The 10,005-nt window shown below is 52.0% G+C and overlaps 1 protein-coding gene across 2 annotated transcripts in view; it reads left to right on the top strand.

Moving 5' to 3' along the window:
* The first annotated feature begins 7,628 nt into the window (after positions 1-7,628).
* LOC139277956 (regenerating islet-derived protein 4-like) overlaps positions 7,629-10,005 on the top strand; it is a 54,167-nt gene continuing 51,790 nt past the window's right edge. For both annotated transcript variants that reach the window (XM_070896589.1, XM_070896590.1), the window contains exon 1: positions 7,629-7,791. The gene's annotated coding sequence lies outside the window, so the exon portion shown is untranslated. The remainder of the gene's footprint in view (positions 7,792-10,005) is intronic.

Genomic DNA, 10,005 nt, shown 5'->3' with positions numbered 1-10,005 from the left:
ATAGAAACATAGAAAATAGGTGCAGGAGTAGGCCATTTGGCCCTTCGAGCCTGCACCACCATTCAATATGATCATGGCTGATCGTACACTTCAGTATCCCATTCCTGCTTTCTTTCCATACCCCTTGATCCCTTTAGCCATAAGGGTCATATCTAATTCCCTTTTGAATATATCTAACAAACTGGCATCAACTCTCTGCGGTAGAGAATTCCACAGGTTCACAACTCTCTGAGTGAAGAAGTTTCTCCTCATCTTGGTCTTAAGTGGCTTACTTACTTATCCTTAGATTGTGACTGGTTCTGGACTTCTCCAATTCGGGAACATTCTTCCTGCATCTAACCTGTCCAATCCCATCAGAATTGTATATGTTTCTATGAGATCCCCTCTCATTCTTCTAAATTCCATTGAATATAAGCCGAGTTGATCCAGTCTTTCTTCATATGTCAGTCCTGTCATCCCGGGAATCAGTTTGGTGAACCTTCGCTGCACTCCCTCAATAGCAAGAATGTCCTTACTCAGACTAGGAGACCAAAACTGTACGCAATATTCAAGGTGTGGCCTCACCAAGGCCCTGTACAACTGTTTTTACAATGTAGATTTACATAATGTAGGGAGTGATCTTAATTCGAAACAGCTAGAGATTGGAATGAAGTCCCTTTATCTTGCTTTTCCTTCAATACTGTATTTCCCGTTAGAATAGTTCAGGTAGCCACTGATTTCTATTTCTTGATTTATTTTTCCCCGAGACCACTGAGCCAAACCTCCCCCTAATGTTCCCCCCTGCCCAAGCCCTATACTTGGATCTTTCTCTAGTTTTGCTCCTATCTCCCCTTAAGCCCTCTCTGAGCTTATCTTGTCTGAGACCCACCTCCTGCTCCCTCGAACCTACACCCCTCGAAATGCTGAACACCCAACGTCCCTTCCTGGCTCCCATACAGGCTGATATTGTGAACAGTTCCCTCTCCTCAGGTACTGTCCCCTCCCCTTCAAATCTACCGTCATCACCCCCTCCTCAAAAAACCCCACATTTGACCCCTCTGTCTTTACGTACTATCGCCCCAACTCCAACCTTCTTTTGCTCTCCAAACCAAAGCCCACCATTCCCACATCTCCATGTTTCAACTCTTCCAATTTTTATCACTGCACTATTGGCGGCCATGCCTGCAGCTGCCTAGGCCCCAAGCACTGGAATTCCCTCTCTAAATCTCTCCGCCCCATCACCCCTCTCTCCTCCTTTAAGTCGCTTCTTAAAACCAACCACTTTTACCAAGCTTTTGGTCACCTGTCCTAATACCTGCTTATGTGGCTTGGTGTCAAATTTAATTTGATAACGCTCCTGTGAAATGCCTTGGAACATTTTGCTATATTAAAGGCACTCTATAAATGCGATTCCTCTTTGTTGTTGATTGACTGCCTTTCTGCTGTGAAAGATATTGTTCTCCCATTGTTAGCAGTTTGTTTACCTTGTTGTTGCTTAAGTTGCTTCGCAACTTGAAGTGAGGTCATCTTTGTGTGACACAGTGAGACAATGAGAACACCCTGGCTGCCCAATTACATCGGGGATTTGGCCTGGGGGGGGTGTTGCACAGCGCTGACCCGTGCAATAAGTTATTAAGCTGATTCATGGACTCCCGGGCCGCCTGCAATTTCTGTTTCATGTACACATAGAGTGTGAGTGGTTGTAGCCCCTCTTCCACTATTTGATGGGGCGCTCCTCAATTTTTAGCTACATTTCATTCCCATGCCCCTGGTCTTTGGCCACCCGGTGCGGAGTGGGAGCGGGCAGATCGGAGAACCTCCTTGTCGGACTGCTCTTGGTTTGGCTCGACTGCCTGCCTCGCTTCCGGGCCCCGGTGTCCCCGGAGATGGAGTACGCGGTGTCCACTGATACGCTTGAGACCTTCTGTGACTAGTGAGCACCAGAGGGACTGGAGTGCTTCATCATGTCCCACAACTAAATTTTAATTTCAAATCATAGAATGGTTACAGAACAGAAGGAGGCCATTCGGCCCGTCGAGCCCATGCCGGCTCTCTGCAAGAGCACGTCAGCTAGTCCCCACTCCCCCGCCCTTTTCCCTGTTGCCCTGCAATTTTTTTCCTTCTGACACTGATCCAACTCTCTTTTGAAAGCAATGATTGAGTCTGCTGCCACCACCCTTTCAGGCCGTGCATTGCAGATCCTGAACACTCGCTGCATAAAATGGTTTCTCCCCATGTCGCCTTTGGTTCTTCTGCCAATCATCGTAAATCGGTGTCCTCTGGTTCTTGACCCTTTGGCCAATGGGAACAGATTCTCTCTATCTACTCTGTCTAGAAAATGTGTTTGTTTAATTTAATTTGTTAAGTTTCATTTACCTTTTTTTGGTTTACTTTACAGTTTATTAGTTGTGTCCCTTTAAGAAGGGGGCACTTGCTACCTTTTAATTGTTGATGACATGAGTCGTCAATCACCGTAATTAATATAATGAGGTAAAAAGAAATTCTACACCCTAACTGCCATGGCTACACCTTTATTGTCATGGCTACCCCTTTGGTTATAAGATTGAGTAACGCTAATGGAGTGATTACGTGAGAAAATAAAATCGGTGTCTTTGGCATAGGAGCGATTTACATAGGATTACATAGAATACACAGCACAGGAACAGCTCAGTCGGCTCAATCAGTCCATGTCGGCATTTATGTTCCACTCAAGCCTCCTCCCATCCTACTATATCAGCATAACCCTCTATTCCCTTCTCCTTCATATACTTATCTAGCTTCTCCTTAAATGCATCTAAACTATTCGCCTCAACCACTCCCTGTGGTAGTGAGGTCCACATTCTCACCACTCCCTGAGCAAAGAAGTTACTTCTGAATTCCCCATTGGATTTCTTGGTGACTATCTTATATTGATGGTTTCTAGTTTTTCTATTCCCCACAATTGGAAACATTCTCTCTATTAGGTCACCCCTCAACCTTCTCCTTTCAACAGAAAAAAACCAACCTATTAATCCTTTCCTGATAGGTATAACCTCGCAGTTCTGTTATCATCCTTGTAAATCTTTTTTTTACCTCCTCCCCAGTGTCTCTATATCCTTTTTATAAAATGGCAACGAGAACAGTACAAGTGCTCCAAGTGTGGTCTAACAAAGGTTCGATATGAGTTTAGCATAACTTCTCTACTTTTCAATTCTATCCCTCTCGAAGTAAATACTCATGTTAGCAAGAAAGAAGAAAGACTTGCATTTATATAGCGCCTTTCATGGCCACCGGACACAGATTCTGGCTCTCATTGTCTGCATGCTGCTGACGTGTGCGTGGGTTGTGTACCGGAGTCACGAGCTTGGTGGTCAGCGGATAGCCCTGTCGCCCAGTCGCCACCCTCTGGTTTGTCGTGGTGGCTCAAAGACTGAGGGAACAGAGAACTAGTGCAGAATAAAAGCATCATGACTGCTGCCAGTATACTGGGCATTCACCATCATGATGTGCTGAAATAACCAAATTTATGTCGCGCTTGAATTTATGTATAAATATGTTGAGCTATAGTATATCACCAGTGTGCTTGGTGAAACGGGACAAGGGTAGCGAATCGATCCATGATTAAGAGGACTTGCTCGGGCAAGGCACCGACCGATCTGCACAATTAAACGGTAAAAGATGCACTGTGTGGATAGCAACATGGCTTACAGCAGAAGTCTGATAAAAATTAACCCCGATAAATGACTTACAGCTAAAGTCTGATAAAATTAACCACGATATGCTTGCCCTACAGAAATAACATGAGCATGTTGCCTTAAGAAAACACGCTATCAGACAAGGCCATCTGGCAAAAACAAAGGGCGATTTTTACAGCAACGAAGTTACAAGAATAGATAAAAGGAAGGCCCCAATGGCAGAAGGAGCTGAAAATAAGCTTACAAGAAGAAACAAGATTTACCGCGAATATAGGGAATAGTGTAAGATGTCACACGGGATAGGCGACGGAAGTGATGGACTGTTAAATGTATAAATATGAAATTCGCTATCATCTCGGTGGAATCGGATCTGAGAGCGGTCTCAGAAGGTTCTCCCCAGGCCTGTGAATAAAGACCATTTTGAACCTCCAATCGAAGTCTGTCATCTCTACTAGTCGGGGTGTCGACTTTGTATTTCACTTAGTCCGATAAGAGGGGTATCAAGGCTAAGCGTCGACCTTGTATTTCACTAGGTCCACTCAGCTTACATCATATGTGCTGAGCATGGTCACACACCAACCTTCCGGGGGTGGTAACCTTCCCGGGGCGGGACTTTTAGCGCCCGATTCAGAAGTCCCACCACCAACGCGGAATTGGGCCATGCATTCCTCAAAGGAAACGGCTCCTGCACTCCGCTTCCTTTGACGAGCGTTCCCGGGACGGCAGTGTGGTGCAGACGCAACCCTTCCCCTTCCAGTAAAGGGGAGGGCCGCTGCGTACTCTGCACGGCCCTTTGGTAGCACCACTGGGCCACCGGGGACGCATTCCACTGGGCCAGCAGCACGGCACCCAAAATGGAGTGCTGGGCTGCACGATGGCCCCCTGGAGGCGCTAACTGGGCTATAAAAAGGGGGCAATTTCGCCCTTATTCATCCAGAGTCAATAGTTATAAACCTGCACACATACATCTTCAATCACGTAAAGGTGCACACTTCAAAAGATTCAGGAGCTGATTTTCACGGGTCTAGCGGCAATGTCTGAGATGCAACAAATTAGAAATATTAGGCACTAGCCCTGCGCTTGTCTTGTGCTCTCACAGCACTGCTTCTGCCTGGAGTTCAATGGGGGAAGTGTGAGGTCATCCACTTTGGATATGAGAAAGACAAATTGGGATTTTTTTTAATGAATGGTGAAAGACATGGAGGTGTGGAGGATCAAAGGGATTTATGGTGTGCATGTACACAGCTCACTAAAAACTAGTGGATAGGTACAAAAAGTAATCAAAAAGGCTAATGGAATGTTGGCCTTTGTCTCAAGAGGGTTGGAATTCAAAAGTGAGGAAGTGATGCTTTAGTTGTACAGAGCCTGGGTCAGACCTCATCTAGAGTACTGCATTCAGTTTTGGACACCTACCCTCAGGAAGGATATATTGGCCTTAGATTGGGTACAGTGCAGATTCACCAGAATTATACCAGGGTTTAGAGGATTAAATTATGAGGACAGGTTGCATAAACTTAGTTTGTATTCCCTTGCCTTTAGATGGTTGAGAGGTGATCTAATGGAGCTGTTTAAAATGATAAATGAATGTGAATGGGTAGATGCGGAGGAAATTATTTCCTCTGCTGGGAGAAATACAAAAGAGCTTTTAAGAAGGCTGGATCAATTGTGCGATTATACGTGCGGAGAGAGAAGCCTGTCTGGAAAGATCTTAGAAATGAAACTTGTCGCGTTCTCCCGGGTTATACCGGCCGCCGCTGTAACCTCCTCTCCTGCCGTTCCGGCCGCTGTAACCTCCTCTCCTGCCGTTCCGCCCGCTGTCGCCTCCTCTCCTGCCGTTCCGGCCGCTGTAACCTCCTCTCCTGCCGTTCCGGCCGCTGTAACCTCCTCTCCTGCCGTTCCGGCCGCTGTCGCCTCCTCTCCTGCCGTTCCGGCCGCTGTAACCTCCTCTCCTGCCGTTCCGGCCGCTGTCGCCTCCTCTCCTGCCGTTCCGGCCGCTGTAACCTCCTCTCCTGCCGTTCCGGCCGCTGTAACCTCCTCTCCTGTAACCTTCCATAATCACTGGGGGCGAATCGTCGGTGCACGTATACAGTCCCAACACCTCATCTTCTACCTGCTCCTCACTGAACAGTGGATCATCCCCCATCTCCTCAGCCACATGGTGAGTCTGATTTCTTTTACACATACGCTGAAGGTGGCCTTTAACGTGGCAGGTATTGCATGTGTACTCCGCAAACCTGCACCGGTGAGCCCCATGGCTTCCTCCGTAGCGCCAGCATGGTGCTGCTTGATTGGCCCCCCTCAGCGGACTCTGAGTTCCAGGATCCCGAGGTCCATGCTCTCTGCCCCGGGCAGAGCCACGTTCTGCAGTTTTGTCCGTGGTGGGTGCTATCCTGTGGACAGTGTCTGCCGGGTTCGAGACTGTGTGGATCATTTGCTTGGTGCTGCAAGTCGAGGTCATATATGCCCGGCTGATGGTGATGGCCTTTGTCAGAGTGACTGTGGGTTCCGTGGCCAGCAGCTTGTGAAGGAGGCCCTCGTGGCCAATCCCCATAACAAAAACGTCCTGCAACGCCTCGTCAAGGTGTGCCCCAAAATCACACGGCGCCGCGAGTCTCCTGAGGTCCGCAGCATATTTGGTGACATCCTGGCCCTCAGGTCTGCAGTGATGGTAGAATTTGTGTCTGGCTGTGAGGATGCTCTCCTTTGGTTTCAACTGGTCACGAATGAGTTCAGTCAGCTCCTCGTATGACTGGTCCCTGGTGCTCCTGGGTGCCAGCAAATCCCTGACGAGACAGTAAACCTCATCGCCACAACTGGAGAGCAATATCGCCTTACGCTTCTCTCTCAGTGCGTCCGTGCTCCCCGTCAGGTCGTTTGTTGTGAAGTATTACTCGAGCCTTTCCGTAAAAGCCTCCCAATCATTGCCCACGGTAAAGTCCTTTAGCGAGCCCAGAGTAGCCATGTTTGCGTGAAGTTCGTCCGTGTCCTCGTCACCAATGTGGTGTATGTAGCACACAAATCACTGACTCCACACGGTCTGGTGTTGTAATAACTGCAGTGACCTTGCTCCTTTATTGTTCAGCTCCAGAGTGCCTCTCAGGTGTGGTGGGCAGCCTTTTATACTGCCTCGTGCAGGTACTTTCAGGTCTCCCACCACAGCGCCCTCTGTGGTGCACCATTGTACTTATATTATACATTTGATGTACCCGGACAATACATAACATCTCTCTCCCCCCCCCCCCACCACAGTTCCAAAAGCCATTGCCGGTAACCTCGGCCTTGTTCGTCCTGGTGGGTTAGTGAGTGTGAGTCCATGATCATCCCACGCAGAGATTATTTGGTGCAAGCATGTGGTGTTTGCAGTCCTCGCATGGATGATGAAGTGTCGGGTATAACCTCCAACAGAAAACAGGTATACATAGACGGTACATTTGTATGGTACATACAATATGTGGTACAGTTGGTATGTCAAAAGATTGCAGGTGCACTGTACAATTGTTTAATCCCAGCTCCACTGGGTAAGGTACGGTGGTGGTATGCTGACCCCCTTTTTACTGGGCTGCGCTGAGACAGGGTATCGCAACTGGTGCGTTGCCTTTGTGCTCAGTAGTCGCCTTAGCGGTTCATTTGCAGCCGGTGAACCCTTGCATTATTAGTCACGGGTCCGTTAACCCTTTTACTTGTTTTACTTGTATCCCGTAAATCATTCGTATCCATCATATTTAAACACAGTACCCATTCAGTATTGTAAATCCTTCATATCCCTCGTTTCAACCTTTTAAACACAGTAACCAACCAGCATCAACAAAAAAATTTAACTCTTATCCTATCACGTCACCATACCAGTCTCATTACTCCTCTAGACTCGCTCTTGCCTTACAAAAGTCTCTTTGTGGGGATCACCATGGTGTAGGGCCCTTTTAAGGCTCCCAGGTGCATTACCCCTTTAAGACGCCATCTTGTGGTTCCCACGAGGCTTTCCTTGGGTTCCGCCATTTTAGTCGCTCTGTTGGCGTTTGTCTGCCGAGCATTGCTGCCACGAGGCCCGCCGCCATCTTGAGCTCGCTGACAAAGAAGAAAGAAAGTATAAAATCACGCTTGAAGGGGAGAAATTCTGGTCTCTGCTCCAGCATTGCAGGTAGCACCGATAATCCGCACGTTGGTGATGGTCCGAGCCCTCTCATTACAACAACCACGGTCGGCGGGACTGCGGTGAAATGATTGCGTCCTTCGGGTAGTTGTTGTAGATGTAGGGGAAGTAGCACATAGCAAAGCAGTGGGAGCTTTTAAGGAGGCTGGATCAATTGTGCGATTATACGTGCGGAGAGAGAAGCCTGTCTGGAAAGATCTTAGAAATGAAACTTGTCGCGTTCTCCCGGGTTATACCGGCCGCCGCTGTAACCTCCTCTCCTGCCGTTCCGGCCGCTGTAACCTCCTCTCCGGCCGTTCCGCCCGCTGTCGCCTCCTCTCCTGCCGTTCCGGCCGCTGTAACCTCCTCTCCTGCCGCTCCGGCCGCTGTCGCCTCCTCTCCTGCCGTTCCGGCCGCTGTAACCTCCTCTCCTGCCGTTCCGGCCGCTGTAACCTCCTCTCCTGCCGTTCCGGCCGCTGTAACCTCCTCTCCTGCCGTTCCGGCCGCTGTCGCCTCCTCTCCTGCCGTTCCGGCCGCTGTAACCTCCTCTCCTGCCGTTCCGGCCGCTGTAACCTCCTCTCCTGCCGTTCCGGCCGCTCTCGCCTCCTCTCCTGCCGTTCCGGCCGCTGTAACCTCCTCTCCTGCCGTTCCGGCCGCTCTCGCCTCCTCTCCTGCCGTTCCGGCCGCTGTAACCTCCTCTCCTGCCGTTCCGGACGCTCTCGCCTCCTCTCCTGCCGTTCCGGCCGCCGCTGTAACCTCCTCTCCTGCCGTTCCGGCAGCTGTCGCCTCCTCTCCTGCCGTTCCGGCCGCCGCTGTAACCTCCTCTCCTGCCGTTCCGGCCGCTGTCGCCTCCTCTCCTGCCGTTCCGGCCGCTGTAACCTCCTCTCCTGCCGTTCCGGCCGCTGTAGTCTCCTCTCCTGCCGTTCCGGCCGCTCTCGCCTCCTCTCCTGCCGTTCCGGCCGCCGCTGTAACCTCCTCTCCTGCCGTTCCGGCCGCTGTAGCCTCCTCTCCTGCCGTTCCGGCCGCTGTAACCTCCTCTCCTGCCGTTCCGGCCGCTCTCGCCTCCTCTCCTGCCGTTCCGGCCGCTGTAACCTCCTCTCCTGCCGTTCCGGCCGCTGTCGCCTCCTCTCCTGCCGTTCCGGCCGCTGTAACCTCCTCTCCTGCCGTTCCGGCCGCCGCTGTAACCTCCTCTCCTGCCGTTCCGGCCGCTGTCGCCTCCTCTCCTGCCGTTCCGGCCGCTGTAGCCTCCTCTCCTGCCGTTCCGGCCGCTGTCGCCTCCTCTCCTGCCGTTCCGGCCGCTGTAGCCTCCTCTCCTGCCGTTCCGGCCGCTGTCGCCTCCTCTCCTGCCGTTCCGGCCGCTGTCGCCTCCTCTCCTGCCGTTCCGGCCGCTGTCGCCTCCTCTCCTGCCGTTCCGGCCGCTCTCGCCTCCTCTCCTGCCGTTCCGGCCGCTGTAACCTCCTCTCCTGCCGTTCCGGCCGCTGTCGCCTCCTCTCCTGCCGTTCCGGCCGCTGTAACCTCCTCTCCTGCCGTTCCGGCCGCTGTAACCTCCTCTCCTGCCGTTCCGGCCGCTGTCGCCTCCTCTCCTGCCGTTCCGGCCGCTGTAACCTCCTCTCCTGCCGTTCCGGCCGCTGTAACCTCCTCTCCTGCCGTTCCGGCCGCCGCTGTAACCTCCTCTCCTGCCATTCCGGCCGCCGCTGTAACCTCCTCTCCTGCCGTTCCGGCCGCCGCTGTAACCTCCTCTCCTGCCGTTCCGGCCGCCGCTGTAGCCTCCTCTCCTGCCGTTCCGGCCGCTGTAACCTCCTCTCCTGCCGTTCCGGCCGCTGTCGCCTCCTCTCCTGCCGTTCCGGCCGCCGCTGTAACCTCCTCTCCTGCCGTTCCGGCCGCTCTCGCCTCCTCTCCTGCCGTTCCGGCCACCGCTGTAGCCTCTACCGCCGCCCGACATTTTCTCTGCGTGGGCCTCCCTGGTTTGTTGGCCATCGATGGACCTCCCGCTCATCACCTGCAGCACCCCGCTGGCACGCACCCCATCAATAGGCCCGCACCTACAAGACTGCTCTTTGGGAACCCGGGGAGCAGCAGTCTGTGGAGGAATGAAGAAGTCTTCCCAGCTCCCACGGACTTTCCCCATCCATCTCCTGCCGAGGAGTGCCGGCCCATCGCCTGCAATGACCCACAAAGGTAAACCGTGCGTCTCGCCCCCATGAGATACCTGCACATCCGCTC

Source organism: Pristiophorus japonicus, chromosome 13 (assembly GCF_044704955.1).
Source record: "Pristiophorus japonicus isolate sPriJap1 chromosome 13, sPriJap1.hap1, whole genome shotgun sequence".
In the NCBI taxonomy this organism is placed as follows: Eukaryota; Metazoa; Chordata; class Chondrichthyes; family Pristiophoridae; genus Pristiophorus; species Pristiophorus japonicus.
This window is presented reverse-complemented; position numbering and strand designations above follow the sequence as displayed.